Consider the following 12,126-nt stretch of genomic DNA (forward strand, 5'->3'; position numbering starts at 1 on the left):
CTTTGGGCTTCCAACACTTGCACAGTCTTCATAGAAAATTCCTCTATAATTTGGGAGTCTAAGGAGGGAAAAAGTCCTTATTATAGTTAGTTCGTAAAAAGTAGTGTTAGTAATAAATCTAAAACAAAATGTTAAGTTCAAAACTGAAATTATATATTGCCAATAAATGCCATCCACCTGTCTTCCCAAAAGTTTCTTAAGAATTCCATGTCTCTAACTACTCTTTTTATTGTGCTTTATTCTCTTTCCCCTCTCAAGTACCAGTATTCAATTTTAAATAAGAAAGGATTTTAATTTGCTTTTTGGTTCCTGTGTTTTAGTTACTAACACTGTAAGAATACCCCGTTACTTTTTCTTGTCACAGATTGATAGCATTTTAGTTAGATGATGTGTTGAGTAAAAGTTCCTGTGCTGGTCTTGAACTCTAGCTACCATTTTATAACAGTATTAATTTGGGAAAATGGATAGGGGCCCAGAGTAATAAACCTATACATTTAAAAAATGAAATTGTTTATAAATGGGAGTCATGTATATAAAATGAAATGCTCAACCAAATATAATTTAAAAAGGTAAAATATATGCCACAGACAGTAAGTTTTAGAATTAGTCAGGAAAAGGAAAGAGCAATGTTGTTTGAAATTATCATCAATAGATGAGCTGGGAAATATGTATTTATAATGACTAAACTCAAAGGCCTTTGTTACCTTATAAATATTAAATTACATTATATACATATGTATATATATATATTTATGTTACATATATTATAAATTATATTATTAAATAAATATATGTTTATTATATTTATTATATACTATATATACTATATATTATATATTATATATTATATATTAAATATATTATACATATTATATATTATATAATATTATATATTATATATATAATTTGAATAGAAAAAAGTATATATAGACCATAGATACAAAATAAATGATAATATATAGAAATATAAAACTGAAGTCAGGGAATGCAAGAGTTCTCCAAAGTTTCAACTCTCTTTGTTATGTAAAGCAATTGCTATAGTCCTTACCTTTAAAATTTCCTTTTTTAAAATTTTTATAAATTTTTTTAAAGGTTTCTTTTTTTTTAAGATTTTATTTATTTATTTGACAGAGAGAGATCACAAGTAGGCAGAGAGGCAGGCAGAGAGAGAGAGGGAAGCAGGCTTCCCACTGAACAGAAAGCCCAATGTGGGACTCGACCCCAGGACCCTGAGATCACGACCTGAGCTGAAGGCAGTGGCTTAACCCACTGAGCCACCCAAGCACCCTAAAATTTCCTTTTTATAAAATTATAGGCTTGTTAGTAACTCTAATTTTGCTTCAGTGGTTCTTCTCTCCTTTAAATAAGAACATTTGAGAGAATGAACTTATTCTTTAGTACACACCATAGCCTTCACTGGAATTTAGAGCAGTCCTGGAAGAATGTGGAAGTTCAATAGCATAATACCAAACCAGACACAGGCTAGACATATACATACAGACACACTATGAATATATACACATACATATACACACTTACGAATCAAAAAATTTTCAAAACTCTAAGTTTTAGAAATGTTTATTCATAACATTTGAATGGTTATGACTTGACAAGCTTTTGAAAATTTTGAAGGAAAAATAATTGTCTCTTAGAGGAAAAGTTACATATGAACATTTAAATCATTATCGTGCCATCCACTCATTCTAAAGCTATGGAATGGATAGGTTGAATAAAATATATTCTAAGAAAAATTAATATATGTAATTAGGATGAAAATTATAAATGGTAAATATCATTGAGATATTTTCCTAAAAATGGACACAAAAGGTAATATTGGAGAATAAAATGTAGAAAACTTCACACAATCAGAAATACTTTAAATTTTCAATTGCTACATTCAATAATAAAAAAATGTACATTTTTGGAACCTGAGGGCATTTTAAGTCAGGGATAAGAAAAACAAATACCGTATGATATCACTGATAGGAATAAGCTAAAAAAAATGAGTCAAACTCATAAAAACAGAGAGTAAAATGGTGGAGTGTCATTGCATATTTTGATTAAGGGTACAAACTTACAACAATTAACAAATAAATCCTAGAGATCTAATGCACAGCATAGTGAATATAGAAAAGAATATTGTACAATAATCATCAAACTTGCTAGAAGATTAGAATTACTCCAACCAGTAAAAAGACATGATAATTATGTAACATGATAGGGGTGCTAATTATCACTACAATGGCAATCATATTACAGTATATAAATGTATCAAAATAGTATGCTGTACACCTTAAATTTATACAATGTTGTATATTAAATATCTTTTATTAAAAATAAATGTAAAGAAGATTATTGGGGTGCCTGGGTGGCTCAGTGGGTTAAAGCCTCTGCCTTCAGCTCAGGTCACGATCCCAGGGTCCTGGGATCGAGCCCCGCATCTGGCTCTCTGCTCAGCAGGGAGCCTGCTTCCTCTTCTCTCTCTGCCTGTCTCTCTGCCTACTTGTGATCTCTGTCTGTCAAATAAATAAAATCTTTAAAAAAAAAGAATGGATTATTTTACTCAGAAATTTATATGTTAATATCAACAAACAGAATTCTAACAGAAATTTAGAGTCAAAACTCTAATAGGGGTTCTGGTTAATAATATTTGTATTTTGAAAAGTATTGAGTAAAATTACTTTATGATGCTATATAAAATTTAAGTATTTTTGGAGGACTTCCATAAATCAGGCAATGTTAAACCAAAAGAAACAAATAACTCTTGAGCAGACTGTATTACACAACAATGAAATATACAGAGAAATAATACATCATTTGAGATTAAAAAATGATTCCAAATTGAATCAATAAAACTAGCATACTTAAAGATTGATTTCAAAAGTTAGAACTTGACTGTAGAGGTCTCTTTCACTTTGTGAGGTTACTAAAAGTCAGCCATCTGAAACCTGAAGGCTGAAAGGGGGGCTCTCACCACAACTTTATGGTGCTGGCACCCTAATTTTGGACTTCACATCCTCCAAAACTTTGGATAAAAGCATTTCAGGAGAACTGGATGTGTTATGTTGATAGCAAGATATAGAAGGCAGCTATTGGAAATGATCACCATAAAAGCACCTCTGGGAGGGATTTGAAGATGTGTTTTCAAAGGTGGTTGTTTCGCATAGCTCAGACACCAGCTGCCATGATATAGTTGAAGGGATTCTGTTAAAAGAGGAGGTAAGATGGTGGAGTAGTAGGAGGATCCTAGGCTTGCCTCATCCCTCAAATGCAACTAAATAAATATCAGATCATTCCAAATCCCCATGAAGTCTAACCGAGGACTGACAGAACAAACTGCACAACTAGAAGGAGAGAAGAGTCCACATCTTGGAAAGTAGGAGGTAAAGAGATATGGTTTGGGGAGAATTGGACTGTGGATGCTGCCAAGGGGAAGAGGCCCTCATCAAAAACAAAGGTGAGGAGCAGGAGTCAAGATGGTGGAGAAGTAGCAGGCTGAGACGACATCAGGTAGCAGGAGATCAGCTAGATAGCTTATCAAACCATTCCGAACACCTACAAATCCAACAGGAGATGGAAGAGAAGAAGAGCAACAATTCTAGAAACAGAAAATCAACCACTTTCTGAAAGGTAGGACCGGTGGAGAAGTGAATCCAAAGTGACAGGAAGATAGACCGCGGGGGCAAGGGGCTGGCTCCTGGCAAGTGGTGGAGCAATGGAGCACAAAATCAGAAATTTTAAAAGTCTGCTCCACTGAGGGACATCGATCCAGAGGCTAAGCTGGGGTGAAGCCCACACAGGGACAGTGTGGCCTCAGGTCTCACAGGGTCACAGAAGGATCTGGAGTGTCTGAGTGTCGCAGAGCTTGCAGGTATTACAGCAGGGAAGCCAGCTACAGAGACAGAGTCGAGGAGTGAGCTCTCAGCTCAGGGTCACCTTGCACCATAATCTGTGACACAGGCCACTGCTCTGTGAGTGGGGTCCCCACAAGATCCGGGTACACCCCCCCCCGGAAGAGCTCAGGGATCTGAGGGGTTTGGAGGCTCCAGGCAGGGCTGTGTGCCAGAGACAGAGATGTTTGGTCACAGGCTGTGTGAGCTCGGAGAGCAGCTGGAGGCCAGGGAGATGGGAGTGATTGAGCGCTTTTTGAAGAGCATGGCTGGAGGCCAGGGAGAGGGGAGTGATTGAGAGCTTTTCTCTGAGGGCACACTGAGGAGTGGGGCCCTGAGCTCTTGGCTCCTCTGGGCCAGAGATTGGGAGGCCGCCATTTTCATTCTTGTCCTTTGAAACTCCATGGAAAGCATTCAGGGAACAAAAGCTCCCAAAAGTGAACCCAAGAGGATTACTTAGCCTGGCCCCTGGTAAGGGCAGTGCAATTCTGCCTCAGGCAAAGACACATGAGAATCACTACAACAGACCCCTCCCCCAGAAGATCGACAAGAAATCCAGCCAAGACCAAGTTCACTTGCCAAGAAGAACAGAGGAATTCCAGAGGAGGAGAAAGCAAAGCATGGAATTCATGGCTTTCTCCCCATGATTCTTTAATCTTGCAAAGTTAATTAATTTTTTTAATTTTTATTTTCTTCTGCTAATTTTTTTTAACTTTTACCCTTTCCTCTTTTAACGTTTTTAAACTAGTTTATCTTAACAATACCTTTCATAAAAAATTAATAATCTTATTGAAAACTTCATTATTATAGTCATATTTTATCTTTCATTGTATCTAACTTTATTTTTTGTATACACATACGGCTTGTTCTTCTAAAAAATTTGGGATTCGACTTCTTCTAATCGATCAAAATACACCCTAAATCTAGCACTGGGCTTGTTCTAATCTCCAGGCCAAGTAAATTCTCTCTACCTTATTTTTCTTCATTCTCCCAACCAACTTACCTTATCAACTCGTTACTTTAGAAATTAAAAAAATTTTTTTTTCATCTTTATGGTCATATTCCATCCCTTCATTGTGTTTATCCTTATATACGTTTTACATTCTTTAAAATTTTGGGAAGTTGTTTCTTCTAAGAGACCAAAATACTCCCAAAATTAAGTGGGTGACCCTGTTATAGTCACCAGTATAATATATATATATATATATATATATTATAATATATATTAGTCTAATATATATATACATATATATGTGTGTGTGTGTGTGTATATATTCTTTTTTACATTTTTTCTTTATTTGTTTTCTTTTTTTTTTCTTTTTTTCTGAACTTCTTTTTGCCCCCTTTCTCCCCCCCCCCTGCCCCCACGATTTGGGGTATCTTCTCATTTGGTTAAAGCACATTTTCCTGGGGTCTTTGCCACCATTTTAGTATTTTATTTGCTCCTTCATATATTCTTATCTGGACAAAATGACAAAGTAGAAAAACTCACCACAAAAAAAAAAAAAAAAGAACAAGAGGCAGTAGCACAGACTAGGGACCTAATGAATACAGACATGGGTAATATGTCAGATCTAGAGTTTAGAATGACGATTCTCAAGGTTCTAGCCGGGCTCAAAAAAGGCATGGAAGATATAAGAGAAACCCTGTCCAGAGAAATAAAAGCCTTTTCTGAAGAAATAAAAGAACTAAAATCTGACAAAGTTGGAATTTTAAAAAGCTATTAATGAGGTGCAATCAAAAATGGAGGCTCTTACTTCTAGGATAAATGAGGCAGAAGAAAGAATTAGTGATATAGAAGACCAAATGACAGAGAATAAAGAAGTTGAGCAAAAGAGAGACAAACAACTACTGGACCATGAGGGGAGAATTCAAGAGATAAGTGATACCACAAGACGAAACAACATTAGAATAATTGGGATTCCAAAGAAGAAGAAAAAGAGAGGGGAGCAGAAGGTATATTGGAGAGAATTATTGGAGAGAATTTCCCTAATATGGCAAAGGGAACAAGCATCAAAATCCAGGAGGTGCAGAGAACCCCGCTCAGAATCAATAAGAATAGGTCCACACCCCATCATCTAATAGTAAAATTTACAAGTCTTAGTGACAAAGAGAAAATCCTGAAAGCAGCCTGGGAAAAGAAGTCTGTAACATACAATGGTAAAAATATTAGATTGGCAGCAGTCTTATCCACAGAGACCTGGCAGGCCAGAAAGAACTGGCATGATATATTCAGAGCACTAAACAAGAAAAACATGCAGCCAAGAATACTATATCCAGCTAGGTTATCACTGAAAATAGAAGGAGAGATAAAAAGCTTCCAGGACAAACAAAAACAGAAAGAATTTGCAAACACCAAACCAGCTCTATAGGAAATATTGAAAGGGATCCTCTAAGCAAAGAGAGCCCCTAAAAGTGGTAGATCAGAAAGGAACAGAGACAATATACAGGAACAGTCACCTTACAGGCAATACAATGGCACTAAATTCATATCTCTCAATAGTTACCCTCAATATAAATGGGCAAATGCCCCAATCAAAAGACACAGGGTACCAGAATGGATAAAAAAAAACAAAACCCATCAATATGTTGCCTACAAGAAACTTATCTTAGACCCAAAGACACCTCCAGTTTTAAAGTGAGGGGGTGGAAAAAAATTTACCATGCTAATGGACATCAGAAGAAAGCTGGGGTGGCAATCCTTATATCAGATCAATTAGACTTTAAGCCAAAGACTATAATAAGAGATAAGGAAGGACACTATATCATACTCAAAGGGTCTGTCCAACAAGAAGACCTAACAACTTAAAATATCTATACCCATAACATGGGAACAGCCAACTATATAAACCAATTAATAACAAAATCAAAGAAACACATTGACAATAATACAATAATAGTAGGGGACTTTAACACCTCCTCACTGAAATGGAAAGATCATCCAAGCAAAAGATCAACAAGGAAATAAAAGCCTTAAATGACACACTGGACCAGATGGACATCACAGATATATTCAGAACATTCCATCCCAAAACAACAGAATACACATTCTTCTCTAGTGCACATGGAACGTTCTCCAGAATAGATCACATCCTGGGTCATAAATCAGGTCTCAACCATTATCAAAAGATTGGGATCATTCCCTGCATATTTTCAGACCACAATGCTCTGAAGCTAGAACTCAATCACAAGAGGACATTTGGAAAGAACCCAAATACATGGAGGCTAAAGATCATCCTACTAAAGAATGAATGGGTCAACAAGGAAATTAAAGAAGAATTGAAAAAATTCATAGAAACAAATGATAATGAAAACACAATGGTTCAAAATCTGTGGGACACAGTAAAGGCAGTCCTGAGAGGAAAATATATAGTGGTACAAGCCTTTCGCAAGAAACAAGAAAGGTCTCAAATACACAACCTAACCCTACACCTAAAGGAGCTAGAGAAAGAACAAGAAAGAAAGCCTAAACCCAGCAGGAGGAGAGAAATCACAAAGATCAGAGCAGAAATCAATGAAATAGAAACCAAAAAAACAATAGAACAAATCAATGAAACTAGGAGCTGGTTCTTTGAAAGAATAGAGAGCCCAGAAATGGACCCTCATCTCTATGGTCAACTAATCTTCGACAAAGCAGGAAAGAATGTTCAATGGAAAAAAGACAGCCTCTTCAACAAATGGTGTTGGGAAAATTGGACAGCCGTATGCAGAAAAATGAAATTGGACCATTTCCTCACACCACACATGAAAATAGACTCAAAATGGATGAAGGACCTCAATGTGAGAAAGGAATCCATCAAAATCCTTGAGGAGAACACAGGCAGCAACCTCTTCGACCTCAGCTGAAGCAACTTCTTCCTAGGAACATCGCCAAAGGCAAGGGAAGCAAGGGCAAAAATGAACTATTGGGATTTCATCAAAATCAAAAGTTTTTGTAGAGCAAAGGAAACAGTTAACAAAACCAAAAGACAACTGACAGAATGGGAGAAGATATTTGCAAACGACCTATCAGAGAAAGGGCTAGTATCCAAAATCTATAAAGAGCTTAGCAAACTCAACACCCAAAGAACAAATAATCCAATCAAGAAATGGGCAGAGGACATGAACAGACATTTCTGCAAAGAAGACATCCAGATGGCCAACAGACACATGAAAAAGTGCTCCACATCACTCGGCATCAGGGAAATACAAATCCTAACCACAATGAGGTACAACCTCATACCAGTCAGAATGGCTAAAATTAACAAGTCAGGAAATGACAGATGCTGGCGAGGATGTGGAGAAAGGGGAACCCTCCTACACTGTTGGTGGGAATGCAAGCTGGTGCAACCACTCTGGAAAACAGAATGGAGGTTCCTCAGAAAGTTGAAAATAGAGCTACTTTATGACCCAGCAATTGCTCTACTGGGTATTTACCCTAAAGATAGAAACATAGTGATCTGAAGGGGACACCAACGCACCCAAATGTTTATAGCAGCAATGTCCACAATAGCCAAACTATGAAAAAAACTTAGATGTCCATCAACAGATGAGTGGATAAAGAAGAAGTGGTATATATATACAATGGAATACTATGAAGCCATCAAAAGAAATGAAATCTTGCCGTTTGCATTGATGTGGATGGAACTAGAGGCTATTATGCTTAGCTAAATAAGTCAATCAGAGAAAGACAACTATCGTATAATCTCCCTGATATGAGGAAGTAGAGATGCAATGTGGGGGTTTGGGGGGGTAGGAAAAGAATAAATGAAACGAGATGAGATCAGGAGGGAGACAAACCAAAAGAGACTCTTACTGTCACAAAACAAACTGAGGGTGACCAGGGAGAGGAGAGTAGGGAGAGGGTGGTGGGGTTATGGACATTGGGGAGGGTATGTGCTATGGTGAGTGCTGTGAAGTGTGTAAACCTGGTGATTCACAGACCTCTATTCCTGGGGCTAATAATACATTACATGTTTATAACAAAATAAAAAAATAATTAAATAATTTAAAAAAAAAAACAAAGGTGAGAGAGAGAATGAGAGGAGCACACAGGGGATCATGACGAAAATACTTCCTCAAAGCCATTGACTGGGAAAACAAAAGGGGCTGATTTTTGTGAGTTTTTAAAACCAGCTGTGTTCAAAGAGTGGAGTTTTAGAGGTCTGAAATGTGGCTGGTATGGAGCCCTGAGGGCACTGCCCTGCTCCTGTGGAGGAGGGCAAATAGCCTGGGGGCAGATGATGTGATCTGAAGATCCCCTGGAATACACTGGGAAAGACAGTTCCGCCTTCTTGGAGTGCACTTGGGAGAGGTGTCATTGATTCTCAGGGAACAAAAGATCCAGTGGGTACCATTTCTCCCCCACTTCCAAGATAAGTGTAGAGATAACTGCTGAGTGCAGCTAATCTGGATACTGACTCCTTGCTATGCTTTACTCCAAGCTCCATGCCCTTGTGCTCTGTTGTGACTGCCCTTCTAGGACAAACCTACATCAGTCCCATTGAAGCAAGATTTTCCCCCAGGAGACCAGCATGAGTCCACATCATGCCAGGTCCCTAAAGTTTGGAGTTTAAAAACTCAACCAGGCTGCCTGGGATGGAACACAGGCACACTGTGCTACTGGGTAGACAGATGGCCTGGACACAAACAGGGTGAAAGCAATAATCTGAGGGACACCTGGGACACACGAGGGAAGACTGTTCACTCTTTTGTGAGGGCTTCTGGGACAGTGGTGGGTGAAAACTTCCCCCTCCAGGGATGAGATAGGGGAATGGAACAATTTCTTGTTTACACCCATCAACATAAACTAACTTCAGTAAATAGCACAATGCCATCAGTGTCGTGGCCAGTGCGACAAATTGACCAGGAACGTGAGGGTAAGAGGATGAAGAAAAGAACTCGAGAAGCAGATAGATGGGGGCAGGAGGAGCACTGAGGAGGATGTCCAACAGTGCTAAGTTTATTCAAAGCATTAAGGCCATATATATAGTGATATTACAATAGGGGAAGCAATGCATCTGTGTCTAGTTAAACAACCACGAGTTCCTCATGACGCCAAATGGCTGATGCCAGTACAATTGTTCTGTATTGATACAGCAAACCTGAAAGTAATTTACAGGCTGTACTAAGGCAGCAAGGACCAGCCATGATCTTATGACCCCAACCGAATTGTTCTCATTTGTTTAGCAAGCATGTGGGAAGTCACGTAAGCAAGCGCACAACACATAGCACAGACCCTTTCTCGGTGCTACTCAACTTTTCCCATCCTAAACCTTTTGTTAGGTTATTCGGACTTTAAAGGAGGCACAAGTCAGGGCCTGGTTTGGTCCTCATCTCAAGCCTTATTGCAGCCTCCCACACATCAGCCATGGCCTAAACTGCTTACACCAAGTGCCTACCCTCCTGTGTTCTGCTGGTGCTGCTCTTCTGGGGCAAGTGTGCCCAAAAACCAGCCCAGTGGGCCCCTTCCCCAGAAGACCAGCACAAACCGTTACATTTACCACTGACCATAAAGTTCTGCAAAGCTCAGCAATGGTGAAAATAACATCAGGTCGCTTTTATTTTTTATTTTTATTTTATTTTATTTTTATTTCTTTATTCTTTAAATTAAATTTAATTTTTTTTCAATGTTCTAAAATTCACAGTTTGTTCACCACACTCAGTGCTCCATGCAATACGTGCCCTCCACAAGAGCCACCGCCAGGCTCACCCAACCTCCCATCCCCTCCAAGACCCTCAGTTTGTCTCTCAGAGTTCACAGTCTCTCATGGTTTGTATACCCCTCCGATTTCCCCCCAACTCACTTCTCCTCTCCATCTCCCAATGTCCTCCATGTTATTCCTTATGTTCCACAAGTAAGTGAAACCATAAGATAATTGACTCTCTCTGCTTGACTTAGTTCACTCAGCATAATCTCTTCCAGTCCTGTCCATATTGATACAAAAGTTGGGTATTCATCCTTTCTGGTGGAGGCATATTACTCCATTGTATATATGGACCATATCTTCTTTATCCATTTGTCTTTTGAAGGGCGTCTTGGTTCTTTCCACAGTTTGGCGACTGTGGCCATTGGTGCTATGAACATTGGGGTACACGTGACCCAATGTATCTGTATACATCAGTATCTTTGGGGTAAATACCAACTAGTGAAATTGCAGAGTAATAGGGTAGCTCTATTTTTAATTTCTTAAGGAATCTCAACACTGTTTTCCAAAGTGGCTGCACCAACTTGCATTCCCACCAACAGTGTAAGAGGGTTCCCCTTTCTTCACATCCTCTCTAACACTTGTTGTTTGCTGTCTTGTTGATTTCGGCCATTCTAACTGGTGTAAGGTGGTTTCTCAATGTGGTTTTGATTTGAATCTCCCCGATGGCTAGTGATGACGAACATTTTTTCATGTGTCTGTTAGCCATTTGTATGTCTTCTTTGGAAAAGTGTCTGTTCATGTCTTCTGCCCATTTTTTTGATGTGATTATCTGTTTTCTGTGTGTTGAGTTTAAGGAATTCTTTATAGATCTTGGATATCAACCCTTTGTCTGTAGTGTCAATTGCAAATATCTTCTCCCATTCAGTGGGTTGCCTCTTTGTTTTGTTGACTGTTTCCTTTGCTGTGCAGAAGCTTTTGATCTTGATGAAGTCCCAAAAGTTCATTTTTGCTTTTGTTTCCTTTGCCTTTGGAGACGTATCTTGAAAGAAGTTGCTGTGGCTGATGTCAAAGAGGTTACTGCCTATGTTCTCCTCTAGGATTTTGATAGATTCCTGCTTCACATTGAAGTCTTTTATTCATTTTGAGTTTATCTTTGTGTATGGTGTAAGAGAATGGTTGAGTTTCATTCTTCTACACATAGCTGTCTAATTTTCCCATCACCATTTATTGAAGAGACAGTCTTTTTTCGGCTGTATATTTTTTCCTGCTTTGTCGAAGATTATTTGACCATAGAGTTGAGGGTCCATATCTGGGCTCTCTACTCGCTTCCACTGATCTATGTGTCTGTTTTTGTGCCAGTACCATACTGTCTTGGTGATCACAGCTTTGTACTAAAGCTTGAAATCAGGCAACGTGATACCCCCAGTTTTGTTTCTTGTTTTCAAAATTTCCTTAGCAATTCCAGATCTCTTCTGGTTCCATACAAATTTTAGGATTTTTTTGTTCCAGCTCTTTGAAAAATGCTGGTGGAATTTTGATTGGGATGGCATTGAAAGTATGGATGGCTCTAGGCAGTATAGACATTTTGACAAATTTATTCTTCTGAT

Source organism: Enhydra lutris, unplaced genomic scaffold (genome assembly GCF_002288905.1).
Source record: "Enhydra lutris kenyoni isolate GAN:26980312 unplaced genomic scaffold, ASM228890v2 scaffoldscaffold79, whole genome shotgun sequence".
Classification (NCBI taxonomy): Eukaryota; Metazoa; Chordata; class Mammalia; order Carnivora; family Mustelidae; genus Enhydra; species Enhydra lutris.